The sequence below is a fragment of the Mustela putorius genome, unplaced genomic scaffold (genome assembly GCF_011764305.1).
Source record: "Mustela putorius furo isolate JIRA1106 unplaced genomic scaffold, ASM1176430v1.1 tig00003969_pilon_pilon_pilon, whole genome shotgun sequence".
In the NCBI taxonomy this organism is placed as follows: domain Eukaryota; kingdom Metazoa; phylum Chordata; class Mammalia; order Carnivora; family Mustelidae; genus Mustela; species Mustela putorius.
The window spans coordinates 2,158,002-2,171,229 of NW_025422112.1; the positions used below are offsets into that span (position 1 = coordinate 2,158,002).

The 13,228-nt window shown below is 36.0% G+C and overlaps 1 protein-coding gene across 5 annotated transcripts in view; it reads left to right on the forward strand.

Moving 5' to 3' along the window:
- Window positions 1–13,228, forward strand: part of KHDRBS2 (KH RNA binding domain containing, signal transduction associated 2) — a 628,493-nt gene that overhangs the window by 308,581 nt on the left and 306,684 nt on the right. The window lies entirely within an intron of this gene.

The window sequence follows — 13,228 nt, forward strand, 5'->3', positions numbered from 1 at the left end:
ACATAAAAGCATCAAAATCTAGCCACATAATGTATTGATGTGCCCAGCTTTAAAATTTCTGTCAAGACAAGGTTATGGAGCAGTCCCATACCACACTGATTATTTCCTAACTTTATATGCACACGGAATTTCTGCACAATTTATTTTTTGGTGCTTATCAGAACACCTTCCTAAATAGATCCAATATTTCATAAGCGTGAGGATGTTATATTCTCTCTTCCTTTTGCCTCCAAACTAAATGCCTCGTGCTGTTGGGTAAGCAGTTTTACTATACTTAGATCAGGCCTCTAGTGATATAGGTGGTGTAGAAAAAGACTAGGACTACCTACATTACTAATTCATTTCATGCCTGTAGACAAATAAGTTCTCAGGGCTTCAGCTTCTTTAAAAAGAAGATAATTATAACTGATTGACCTCTGTCACAGTTATTGTGAATATTAAATAGCATAATGTATATGAAAGGACATAGAAAATTATCAAGCAATACTTAAATGGATGCTTTTAATCTATTTTATTGTTATAGTAGATAGAATCTTGGATAGAATCTTGAGGTTAAATATGTATACTATATGTACACTATATAATTGCTACATATATATTGGATCTAAGTTGTGGGCTAGGTTAATCCCATTTTATTATAAATGCCAGTGATACATCTCCCCTATTTCTAGACCTTGTAATACGTGTAATTATTTCATGAGTAACTTCTCCACGGAACTATAGACCCCATGAGGACAGAGCTGGCAGTGCCTCTTGTATTCCCATCATTTAGCATCGTGCATGGCGCAATAATTATTTGTTTGGGAGTCTGACTGATGGAATGGTAGATTAATAGGCACCAAGAGTGATGCAGAGATATAACACCGCTACTTGGGTCAAGTTGAAAGCATAGTATCCCAAAATTAAGATGCTTTATATATACCCATCTGGCTGAGAAAGGAAAATCTCACATTGACCCATATAACCTGTTCCTGCCCACCTCTGGGAATCTTCTTTCTACCTGACCCACTACTCCCCCTCTCTGCTCCAGACATGCGGCTTTTCTGCTCATCTCGCACTCCAGACTCTCCAGGCTCACTTCTCACTGAGGGTCTTTAAAGATTCTTCGCCGAAACACTGACAGCTGTCATTTAGGTTGCTGCTCATGTTAGCAATGCAGGAAATTCCTCCCTGATCACACCGTCTAAAATCACCTCCCTACATTTGTACAAGCCTATTGTATTTTGCTCACAATATCACTGGCCCCTTAATTAACACTCCAGTTTACTGTCTTCTCATGCTTTGGCCCTCTTCACTTACTTAATTTTCCTCATAGCTTTTATAACCTGTTCTATATCTACACACATAAAATATATATTACTTATTCATTTATTGTTGGTTTTCCTGCTAAAATATAATGTCATGAGGGTGAGCATTATTGTCTAGTTTTACTGCTTGATTCCTTGTTTTGAACTATGCCAGACACATGGGAACATATAATAAATATTTTTTGTATGGGTGAATAAATGATTGAATGAATAAGTTTTTGTTCTCTTTTTAAAATTTTTTTAAAGATTTATTTATTTTGGTGAGAGAGGGAGCATACCAGTGTGGAGAGGGGCAGGGGAAAAGGGGGGAAAGAGAGAAGTCCTCTCACTGAGCCTGGAGCCCAAGGCAGATCTTGATCTCACAACCCTGAGATCTCAACCTGAGCCAGAACAGAGAGTCAGACTGACTTAACCATGCAGATGCCCCTGAATAAGCTTTTTAAAAAATAAATAGGGGCACCTGGGTTGCACAGTCAGTTAAACCTCCAACTCTTAGTTTCAGCTCATGTTGTGATCTCAGGGTTGTGAGATCAAGCCCCAGGTTGGGCTAAGTGTGGAGTCTGCTTAAGAATCTCTCTCCCTGGGGCACCTGGGTGGCTCAGTGGGTTAAGCCTCTGCCTTCTGCTCAGGTCATGATCCCAGCATCCTGGGATCTAGCCCCGCATCGGGCTCTCTGCTCAGCAGGGAGCCTGCTTCCCCCCCCTCTCTCTGCCTGCCTCTCTGCCTACTTGTGATCTCTCTCTCTGTCAAATAAATAAATAAAATCTTAAAAAAAAAAAAAGATTCTCTTTCCCTCCCCCTCTGCCCTCCCCACCCATGATCCACCCCCCAACTCATGCTTTCACTCTCAATAAATCAGTAAACAAATAATTAAAGAAATATCCTGATATCTCTCAATGTTGTATTGGCTAATTATACAATCGGTAGAAGTCCTACTTGATAAATTTTTCCCATTTGCCTTATTTGCCTCAGCACCAAGCAAAGGATGGCAACTGTCTACTTCATCTTTCTCTGGAACCACAGGGAGCAAACATGAACTGCCAGTTCTTCTTTTATTATGAAAAATTACTTGGTGATCCAAGTTTCTTTTGACATTCAATATTAAAGTCTATAGAAACGCTAACATATCAGGACATTAAAATTTACAAATACGATAGGTGAAGAATTATAGCCAGTAAGAGGTATGCTAGAATGATATAGAAAGCTAATGGAGAATAAGACTACCATCTACCATCTACAAAACAGAGTGTCTTTCCATGGTCACAGTTTTTATCCAGCATGTATCCAATGTGCCCTATGTCTGGAGGTTGTAGTTGTTTGAGACTGCTAACTTCGGAACATACAACATGTCATGAAATGTCTGAATGCTGTAAGCTGTTGGAAAGCAACACTGTTTTAGTACTTTGAATGAATTGTTAAGGGCAAAAGAATTATTATTACCTAGGGAGAAAATTTCTAACTTGCTGGTCTCTCCATCCAGTTACTACGGTCTTATCAAAACAAGTAGGGTGGCATGTCAATAAAACATCAATACATTGAATTCTCCTAATTTTTAATCTCTAATAGTTAGAGCAGATTCTCTATTAAAGTTTTCATTTATTGCTAATTTGTCTTACAAATACAGATTAAGCCTATTAAATCATTTGACAAATAGTGACAAAAAGGATTTAAAATCCAAAACTAATATATGTTTAGATAATGGTAAAGGCTTTCACTTTCCTTTATCGTCTGTAAAGGAGTAAACAAATGTCATTATTATCATTATTATATTTTATAATACTCCTTTCTCTTATAGTTCAGGCACTAAGCATGCCATCTATGGTTGCGCAGATCGCCTCCTACACAATGCTAGGGAACAACATTTACATTGTAGTTTATGAATGAGACCCCCTGGGATCCCTGAGTACAACTTCCCTTTTTCCAAACCCTTGTCAGCAGATTACTTTAAAATAATGACACTGTATTTCATATTTCTACGGGCTAACTCTCACCTTCAATTAGGTTGAGCTAGTAAATTATATGAATGCTTAATAATTAGCTCATGATCGAAGCACAATACGCTGTCTCAGAATTTATGAGTTAGTTGTTGACAGAATTAAGAGATTACAGTACTCATTTCTACCAAGCCCTGTCATGGCCCCAGAATCTTTCTCATCATAGTATGCTACACAGAACTAGAATATTATCAGAGTTGACAGAATCTGAAAAGTGCTTGTCATACCGGGATAGGTCTCTAATGATCATCGCTAGAGGCTTTAGCACTTAAAGAAAAGGCATTTTATATATATACACATAGGTAATATTCAACATAGAATACAGCATATTGTACATTAGTAAGAGAATACAATACATTAACATAACTCAACACAGAAAAAAAAGCATCAATCTATATTATTTCTTTCCTACATCAGATTGGATGTGCGTCTTGGTGACAGCAGTGATGCTTGAAATGGGGCAATTAGGGCATATTATATCATTTCAGGTTTGGGATTAGAAACCTGTTTAGGAAACCTCTCAGGAGTGTGCTATGGAAGAAAAGTAAATGCTTTTCCTCTTTAGAGTAAAAGCAAAGAGAGGACATTCTTGCCTTCTCTTTCTCAAAGACTGTCATCCTAGCTCTGAAATGGGAAAATGACATGATCATTATTAGCAATCACACAGGGAAGTAGATACAAGGAAAATAGAAAAGGAAAGCAGAGTATTTTCAGTCTAGGAGATGGAATATCTAGACTTTCATACACTGAAAAAATTTTTTATAAAGTTTTGAAAGATTATAAATATAAGAACATATTCCTGAAATTCATGTTATAATTTGATAAGAAGTAAAAATTCGGTCAGAGCACTTTTTGCAAGTGAATATGTAGGGAAAACAATGTATTAAATAAAAACCCCACCAGCCAGCAAAAGTAATGATAATTGGTGCAAGACCTATAGACAAGGTGGAGAATGCAGATACATTCTGGGGAGCAGGTGGCCGGAGTTCAGCATGTACGGCAACAGCATCTTACAGGCAAGGTAATGATCAGCAATAGCATAAAAAAAATAAAGTTCAATGTAGAGAGAGAAACAGAATCCATAACCTGGATATCATTCCCTCACTGCTGTGGTTGTTGTTAAAATGTTGCCAAGAGTTTCCTCAGATTGCTTCCTTCAAAACAATTGATTCTCTTTTCTTTCTCATAATTAACCATATTCTAATGGTGTGGTAACTAATAGCACTAAGCAAAAAGCCACATGTATTCATGTAATTATTACTTGCTCAGAAATGCTTCCTGCATTGCTATAGTTCTAGGATAATATTCTGAGTGTATTTGGAGACATTTGTAATCAACTCACATTGAGTATTTCTTCTTATCTGATAAGTTGTAATAGATAATACAGACCTATGACTTAGGAAATAATTACAATTATTACTTATTCTTAGAAAATAGCTAATAATAATGATTATCATAATTAATTAGAATAACATTAATTATAATAATATATAATTAATTAGAATACCACTGTAATAATATAATTTTTATTATTGTTGTTGAGATAAAGCCACTTTAGTGACCTTAGTGACTGACTTCACCTGGAAAGCAGATAAAAAAAGAAATGGATAACTACTGAGTTTGATTTCGTACACTCCTCATAGTACAAATAATCAAATGTTCACTTTATGAATCTAGGGCCAGGATGTGATCATCTCTTTTCTGTTTTAAGAAACAATTTTATCACTAATGATTTCTGGGCTCATTTGACGTCAGGAATCCCAATTCTTCAAGGCCACTCTTTTCAGGAGTTTTTATTGCTTTTTAGTTACCCAGTATCTTTCTCCTGTTTCTTTCACCATCTGGATTTCATCTTGATGATTTACTTCTTCCCCATTAACTGGCATTAAATCACAAGAACTGCTTTTGCAATACCAAATGTAGTCATTAGCATGAAGGTTTAGCATCATTCCTAAGGTTATCTGTATTTTTAAAGATCTGTGGTTCTTAAGGATACAGGTTTGATCTTCCAGGCAAAAATCTTCACCTCTTGGAGCACCTGGCTGGCTTAGTGGAGTGTGCAATTCTTGATCTCAGGGTTGTGCTTTCAAGCTCCATGTTGGGGGTAGAGATTACTTAAAAAATAAAAATATCTTTAAAAAAATCTTCACCTCTTAATGTCTTCTGATTCAAGTATAATGGAATTCGTAGAGGATCAAATAGAAATTTTATATTGTATTCAGAACATTTACTAAATGCTAATCCTGCACTTGTACACAGGTACATAACAAACATATGCCAATACTGACCTGAAAATACTTTTATAGCTGGATGCAACTTAAGAAGACTCATGATTTGGTACATAAAAAGAATTTGGTACAAAAAAAAAATGAATCACAGCAGAAAAATAACTCAATGATCAGAATCTGTTAAATAAACGTATAATTTTAACCAAGTCAATAATTTAAGTAAGTAGTATCAATGGTCTAAATAATGCAAGGCAGAAGATTTGTTTATATTCAAGTCAACAAATATTTCTAAACATCAAATATATGCTAGGTATGATTCTAGGAATTTGTGTTACATGCCACTGCTTGTGTATTTAATAACCTGAGAACTATCTTCAAGATTTAAAAAATAAATATTATGGAGACAGATTTAAGAGAGAAAGGGAAATGAGAGACCAGATTAGATAGTAAGGACAATATGGACAGTAGTATGACGGACCAGACAATTTTGATCAAACGGAAAGTGTTAATTCTAGAGTCAGCAAAATCTTGTCTCCTAAGAGGGGTTCAAGGTGGCAGTGTAGGAAGATCCTGAGCTCACAACCTCCTATGGACACAAAAAATTTACCACCACATGTGGAATAATTTCCTCAGGAAAAAAAAAATCTGAAACCTGGATGACTAAGCCTTCACAGCAAAGAAGAAAAAGACTGTGTCAAAATAGACAGAAGAAGCAGAGGCAATCCTCAACAAAATATTAGCAAACCATGGTCTTCCCAGGAAAATCCCCTTCCCCTGCCTAGGCACAGCAATCCACAGTTGGGATCTCAAAAATGCAACTCTTTTCCCTGAAAAGGGAGGGGTTTATGCTCCACATCAGGTACCCAACCCTAGATTCTGATCAGGACAGATGAGCCCCCAAGAAGCCTGGCTTTGAAAATCACTAGCAATTATATCCAAGAAAACCATAGAACTGTAGGAAATGTGAGAACTCACTCTTAAAGGGCTTACACATAAACTAACTTGTCCCACAACTTAGCTTATAAACACCAGTTGGATAAGCACTTGGACCATGTGTGAAGGAGACCCACTTACTTACTAATTTTGGGTGTCTGCTGGAGAAGCAGGAACTTGTTGGGATTCTCTCTGGGACAGAGACACTAACATTTGCCATTTTTGTGATCTCATTCTGACTTGCTAATACTAGCACTGTCAAACACTATTTTGGAAATTTCCTCTAGCCTGTTAGTGCTAAGAGACATGGTACTTTGAAATATAAACAAAATTGGCAAACTTTTAGTTAGACTCACTAAGTCACTAGATAAAATAGAGAGGACTCAAGTAAATAAAATCAGAAGTGAAAGAGGAAAATTACCACTCATACCATCATGTTGATACCAAAACTAGATGAGGGCACAACAACAAAAAAAAAAAAAAGAAAAGAAAATTATAGACCAGTATCCCTGATGAACATAGATGTGAAAATCCTCAACAAAATATTAGCAAACCAAATTCAGTAATACATTAAAGGGATCATACACCATGATCAAATGGGATTTATTCTAGGGATGCAAGGATGTTTCAACATCTGTAAATCAATCCACATGATACACCACATTAACGACAAGAAAGATAAAAATCAAAAGACAATTCAGTGTATGCAGAAAGCACATTTATAAAATCTAACCTCCATTTACAATAAAAACTCTTAACAAAGTGGGTATAGAGGAAAAGTACATAAACATATAATATAGGCCATATATGACAAACCCACCGCTAACATCATACTCAATGGTTGAAAAACTGAAAGATTTTCCTCTAAGATCAGGAACAAGACAAGCATACCCATTCTTGCCACTTTTATTCAACATAGTATTGGAAGCTGTACCCAGAGTAATAAGATAAGAAAGTGAAATAAGAGCTATTCAAGACAAAAAGGAAAGGTAAAACTGTTACTATTTGCAAATGACATGGTACTATATATAGAATACCCTAAAGTCTTCCCCCAAAAAAGGTGTTAGAATAAGTGAATTCAGTAAAATTGTGGGATACAAATTAAATAAACAGAAATCTGGCAGCTCTATACACTAGTAACAAACTATCAGAAAGAGAAATGAAGAAAGCAAGAAATGAAGAAATGAAGAAATCCCACTAACAGTTGCATTATAAAGAATAAATCTCCCAAACCCCCTCCCCCCGGCAACCCTCAGTTTGTTTTGTGAGGGGGTTTGGGAGAAGGGGGTGGGATTATGGACATTGGGGAGGGTATGTGATTTGGTGAGTGCTGTGAAGTGTGTAAACCTGGTGATTCACAGACCTGTACCCCTGGGGATAAAAATATATGTTTATAAAAAATAAAAAATTAAAAAAAAAAGAATAAATCTTAGGGTTAATTTAAACAAGAAGGTGAAAGACTATAAGACAAAGTTGAAATAAAATGAAGACACAATAAATGGAAAGATAATCTGTGCTCATGGATTAGAAGAATTAATATTGTTAAAATGTCCATGCTACCTAAAGCAATATACAGATTCAGTGCAATCCTTGTCAAAATTCCAGTTGAGTTTTTCACACAAGTAGAAAGAATTCTAAAATTTGTATGGAACCACAGAAGATTCCAATACCCAATGCAATCTTGAGAAAAAAGAACAAAGCTAGAGATATCACAGACTCCTTGATACTACAAAAGGTGTCATACTCTCTAGACTACAAAGCTAAAATAATCAAAGCAGTATGGTATTGGCATAAAAATAGATAGATCAGTGAAATAGAATTAAGAGCCCTGAAGAAAACCCACAAATGTATGGGCAATTAATTTATAACAAAAGAGCCAAGAACGTCTAATGGTGAAAAGATGATCTCTTCAACAAGTGGTACTTGGAAGACTGGACAGTCACATGCAAAAGAATGAAACTAAGTCACTGTCTTACACCATAGGCAAAAATGGATGAAAGACTTGAATATAAGACCTGCATACCTAAAATTCCTAGAAGAAAAAATAGTGATAAGCTTCTTGACATCAGTCTAAGCAATGTGGATCTGATTCCAAAGGCAAGGCTAACAGATATAAAAGTAAATGAATGGCACCGCTTCAAACTAAAAATAAAACTTACCCGCAGAAAAGGAAACCATTGTCAAAATAAAAAATCTACTAGATATTTGCAAACCATACATCTGATAAGGAGCTAATCTCCAAAGTGTGAAAGGAACTCATACAACAACAACAAAAACCCAAACAACCCTATTAAAAAACAGATGATCTGAACAGACTTTTTTCCAAAGAAGACATACTAATGGCCAGTTGACACATTAAAAGATGTCCAACATCAATAATTCTTAGGAAATTTCAAATCAAAACCATATTGAGATATGCCCTCATACCTGTTAAAATGACTATTATGAAACAGACAAGAAATAACAAATGTTGGAGAGGATGTGGAGAACAGTGAACCCTTATACACTGTTATTGGAATGTAAATTGGTGCAGCCCCTATGGAAAACAGTAGGGAGATGTATCAAAATGTTAAGAATAGATCTACCATATGATCCAGTTACTCCACTTCTGAGTGTTTATCTAAAGAATATGAAAATACTAATTGAAAAGATATATGCACCCCCTATGTTTATTGCAACATTATTTACAATAGCGAAGGCATGGAAGTAACTTAAGTATTCATCCATGGGTGAATGGATAAAGAGAATGTGTTATATGTATATACAATGGGATATTATTCAACCATAAAGAAAAAAAAATCTTGCCTTTTGCAAAAGCATGAATAGACCTAAAGGGTATAATGCTAAGTGAAGTAAGGCAGATGGAGAAAGACAAATACCATATGATTTCACTCATGTGTGAAATCTAGAAAACAAAACAAATGAATAAATAAAATCATGCAAAAACTCACAGGTAGAACAGATTGATGGTTACCAGAGTGAAAGGACTTTGTTAGGTGGGCAAAACGTGTGAAGGAAAGAGGTCAGTTGTATGGTGATGGGTGGTAATTACACTTTGGTGGTGATCACTTTGTAACATATACAAATGTCAAATTACAGTGTTATACATCTGAAACTTACATAACATTATAGGCCAATTTTATCTCAATTAAAAAAAAAAAAAAGAAAGGAAAAATCAATTGCTGATACCACCACCATACAGATAAGAGTCAGTTATGCAGCCAGGTGGAGAAAGTTCGAAAGATAAAGGTAGAACAGGAGATCAAGGTGAAGGGGCTGTGGAGTAAAAGAGAGTGTGTTTTGATTAGTTTCTTGAAGGTGTTGATAACCCCCAGTTAAAGAGTCTACCTCATAACAATTATCTTTTAAGAAATACAAGAAAAATGTAGGGAATGGCATATTCTAAAACTGGTTATTTTTGCAAAATTATGTATTCCTGAAATATATCTTCAACTTCTGTTCTAGCAATTAGTTTTTATTTTTCAAACAGCTTATTTTGCAGCTACGTAAGATACAACGTAAGCTTATTTTTGAATTGCTCTTCTTTGATTAACTGATCTCATTTTACTTTCAGCAAGTTGCAATGGGAAATATATTGACAGTTTTCAAACCAGATATCCAAGGGACTTGGAAGGATCCCTACTCTTCTAAGAAATATATCTTCTATCTCATCTCTAATCTTTTTTCTTTTTTTTTTCCTGGGCCCTTTCTCTGTTGCACCCAGCCTCTCCACAAAGCGTGTGTAAGGATGCATATACAGGTGACCCTTGTACAATGTAGGAGTATGGACGTCAACCCCACCCTGTGTACTTGAAATTCTGTGTATACCTTATAACTCCCCCAAAACTCAATTACTAACAGCCTACTACTATTGAAAAGAAGCCATTTCATGAGGTAGTCAATTAACACATATTTTGTATGTTTTGTATATTATATACTACATTTACAATAAAGTAAGCTAGAGAAGAGAAAAAGTTAAGAATCATAAGAAGATTAAGAATTGTTAAGAAAATCATAAAGAAGAAAAAAAATTTACAACACTGTGTCGAAAAATGCATATATAAGTGGGTTCAAACCCATGTTGTTCCAGGGTCACCTGTATAATTCCTTAAAATACAAATAGAAGTGGCTTACTGGATGGCCTGTACTGGATATGGTACAAATAGGAATTGGTTTTATTTTTCTGTCATTAGTGTTGTTCTCCCTTTCTATTCATTACCAACAGCGTGAGCAAATCACATAGCTTTCCATTCATTCTCCTATTAGAATCTTAATTTACGTAATTCAGATTTTAAGTCCAGTTATTTCCAAATTATGATTTCAATTTCAATTCCAGTTCAAACCTCCTCCCCAAATTTACAGTTTGGGGAGTAGCAGTGGGGGAAGGAGGCACGGTCTGCTCATCCATCTCCTCCTACTTTTCCATATTCCAGCTTCTAGCGCTCCCGCTCCCAGAGCTTGTGAATGGTCTTGGCAGGTGAGTTAGGAGGTGATAAGAAATTAGAGAAATGTGGGTTCTAAAACTGGTCCTGTGGTAATCTGGTTAATTTGAAACTATTTCAGTTATTTTCCTCAGATGGGATTTATGGATAACAGACTAGAGGAATTCCTGCTGTTCCTCAAGTACCTTGTTTTCTCCCTTTCACCCGAGGGAAGTCTGGGAGGAGGTGTGTTTTCACATGCAGTCCTTTCTCTCCGTGGTGTCTTGATGGTATTCTACCATCTTCTTGCTTCCAGGGCTTCAGGTGGGCTATGTCCTGTGTACCTAATTTCTCCTTTCTCTCTGAGAGCTAGAAGGATTATTTTACCTTGTCTTGGAGTTGAAGAATTGTACCAAAATATGCAGAGGTTGGGCCCTTTTCTTATCAACCCCGTCTGGAAATCAGTAAGCTCTTTCAATTGGCCGTGGCATTAGGTCTTCCTTTCAACAAAATGATCTCCTTGTTATTTATATATTTTCTTCTCTCTGTATTTTTCCTTTCTCTTCGTTTGAAACTCCTATGGCGCATAGCAAGTCTCCTGAAATTTTTTTTCTTCAATTGTCTTTTTCTATCAATTTGCATCCTCTCACCATTTTGCTCCTGTGTCCCAGGGGATACCTCCTCCATGGTCTTTTAAGCTACAAACGCAAAATTTAGCAGTGACGATGCTATCTTCCAGTCCCTTGAATTGTTTAGACGGAATCATGTAGATATTGTGCTTATTTTTTTGTTTTGTTTTCCATCTTCAGAAAATACTGGAACTGTATTGTCTTAGGTATTTCTTCTGCTTTTCTGTTTAGGTTTATTTCTATCCTCTCTAACAGTTTTATTTCACTGGGCAGGTTTTCTGACTGCTCTTGCTCTCTCCAGATGTTCTTTCCATTTTTTTCTTTCTTTCTTTCTATCTTGATTAGGTAATAGCACCAGTCAGAAAGTCAACCAGTCTTCCCCACATGGACCAAAAATGTAGAACTATGCAGGCCAGAAACACTTTCCTGTTCTCCTATCTCCTTTTCACCTTCCCAGATTTGAGGGCTCAGTCATTCTGAGTCATTCTAAAGTTTTCCGTAGCTTCTCGCTGACTAGGGATTATTGGCCTCTTCAGGTGAGTCTCTGTGGCAACTTCACACTTGGATGAAGTACAGATCTTTGCAACCCATAGTCTTTCTCAAATATTCACTCTACCATTGCCCTGCTGGGGTTTCCCTGCACTGGATTTCATGTACTGTCTCAACCCACACACAGTAAAGGCCTATACCAGTTCGTCTCTTAGCTAGGTCTCTCGGAGAACTCAAAGTCTGACCTGCACATGAACTTCTGAGCGTCTCCGTCTTTATTTCAGCCAAACTGCGCTACTGTGTTACAGCTGATAAAGAAGAAGAAAGCTGTATTAAGGTCACTACCTTCCTAGGATTACTAAGGTCTTCCACAATTAGTTTAATGAGTTTTCTTTATGTTCAACATATGGAGGAAAGCATCTAAAGTAACTTTATAGGTGCCAAAGATTTTAAGTTTGAACTCTGTACATCATGCGACACTTAAAAGATGAGTATTTTATTCTGTAATAAATCAGAAATTATGTATTTAAAATACAATAAAATTAAATATTTCACAAGAGAAAAAAATAATATTTCATGCATATGTACCCCTCTGAAAACTAGATAAACAGTAGTTTCCATGTTTTATATACAGATGTTGTTGAATTAATATGCACAAATATCAGTGAAGGCCTTGCCTTAATGGCAGAAATATTCAAGTAAACCTAGCTGGGAATTCAGAGCATTCATGTAAGTGATAAATGTGCCAGTAACAATTCCTATGTGCCATTAATAGCCAATCATGAGTGTAATATTAATTTTACTATGTTTTTCAATACAAACACTAAAATGCTAGTAGCATATTTCTACTCTTTTTGTTTAACTTTTGCCTGGGATTTTCTGTAAGGAAGAGATAGTGACATTTATTTAAATTCTACGACCTGCTAGGCATTCTTGTGAGTAGCTTATCGACATCATCTTTTGTTATCCTCCTAACAAGCCAGTGAATGTGTAATGCTTATTCTATAGATGAGGAGGTTGAGGTTGGGCAGGATGGCATAGCTACGTAAATAGCATGAGTAGCCTGGCGTAGCAAACCCTACCTGACTTTGAAGCCCTAGTTTTCTCACAGCAGTGCATCATTTCCACATTAGACAATAAAAGAGTGGAATGTCTAAGATTGGATCCAGTCAGACATCTGTATTTAGTTACAAAACTGTTGATAAGTGACAAACTAGATATGAATAA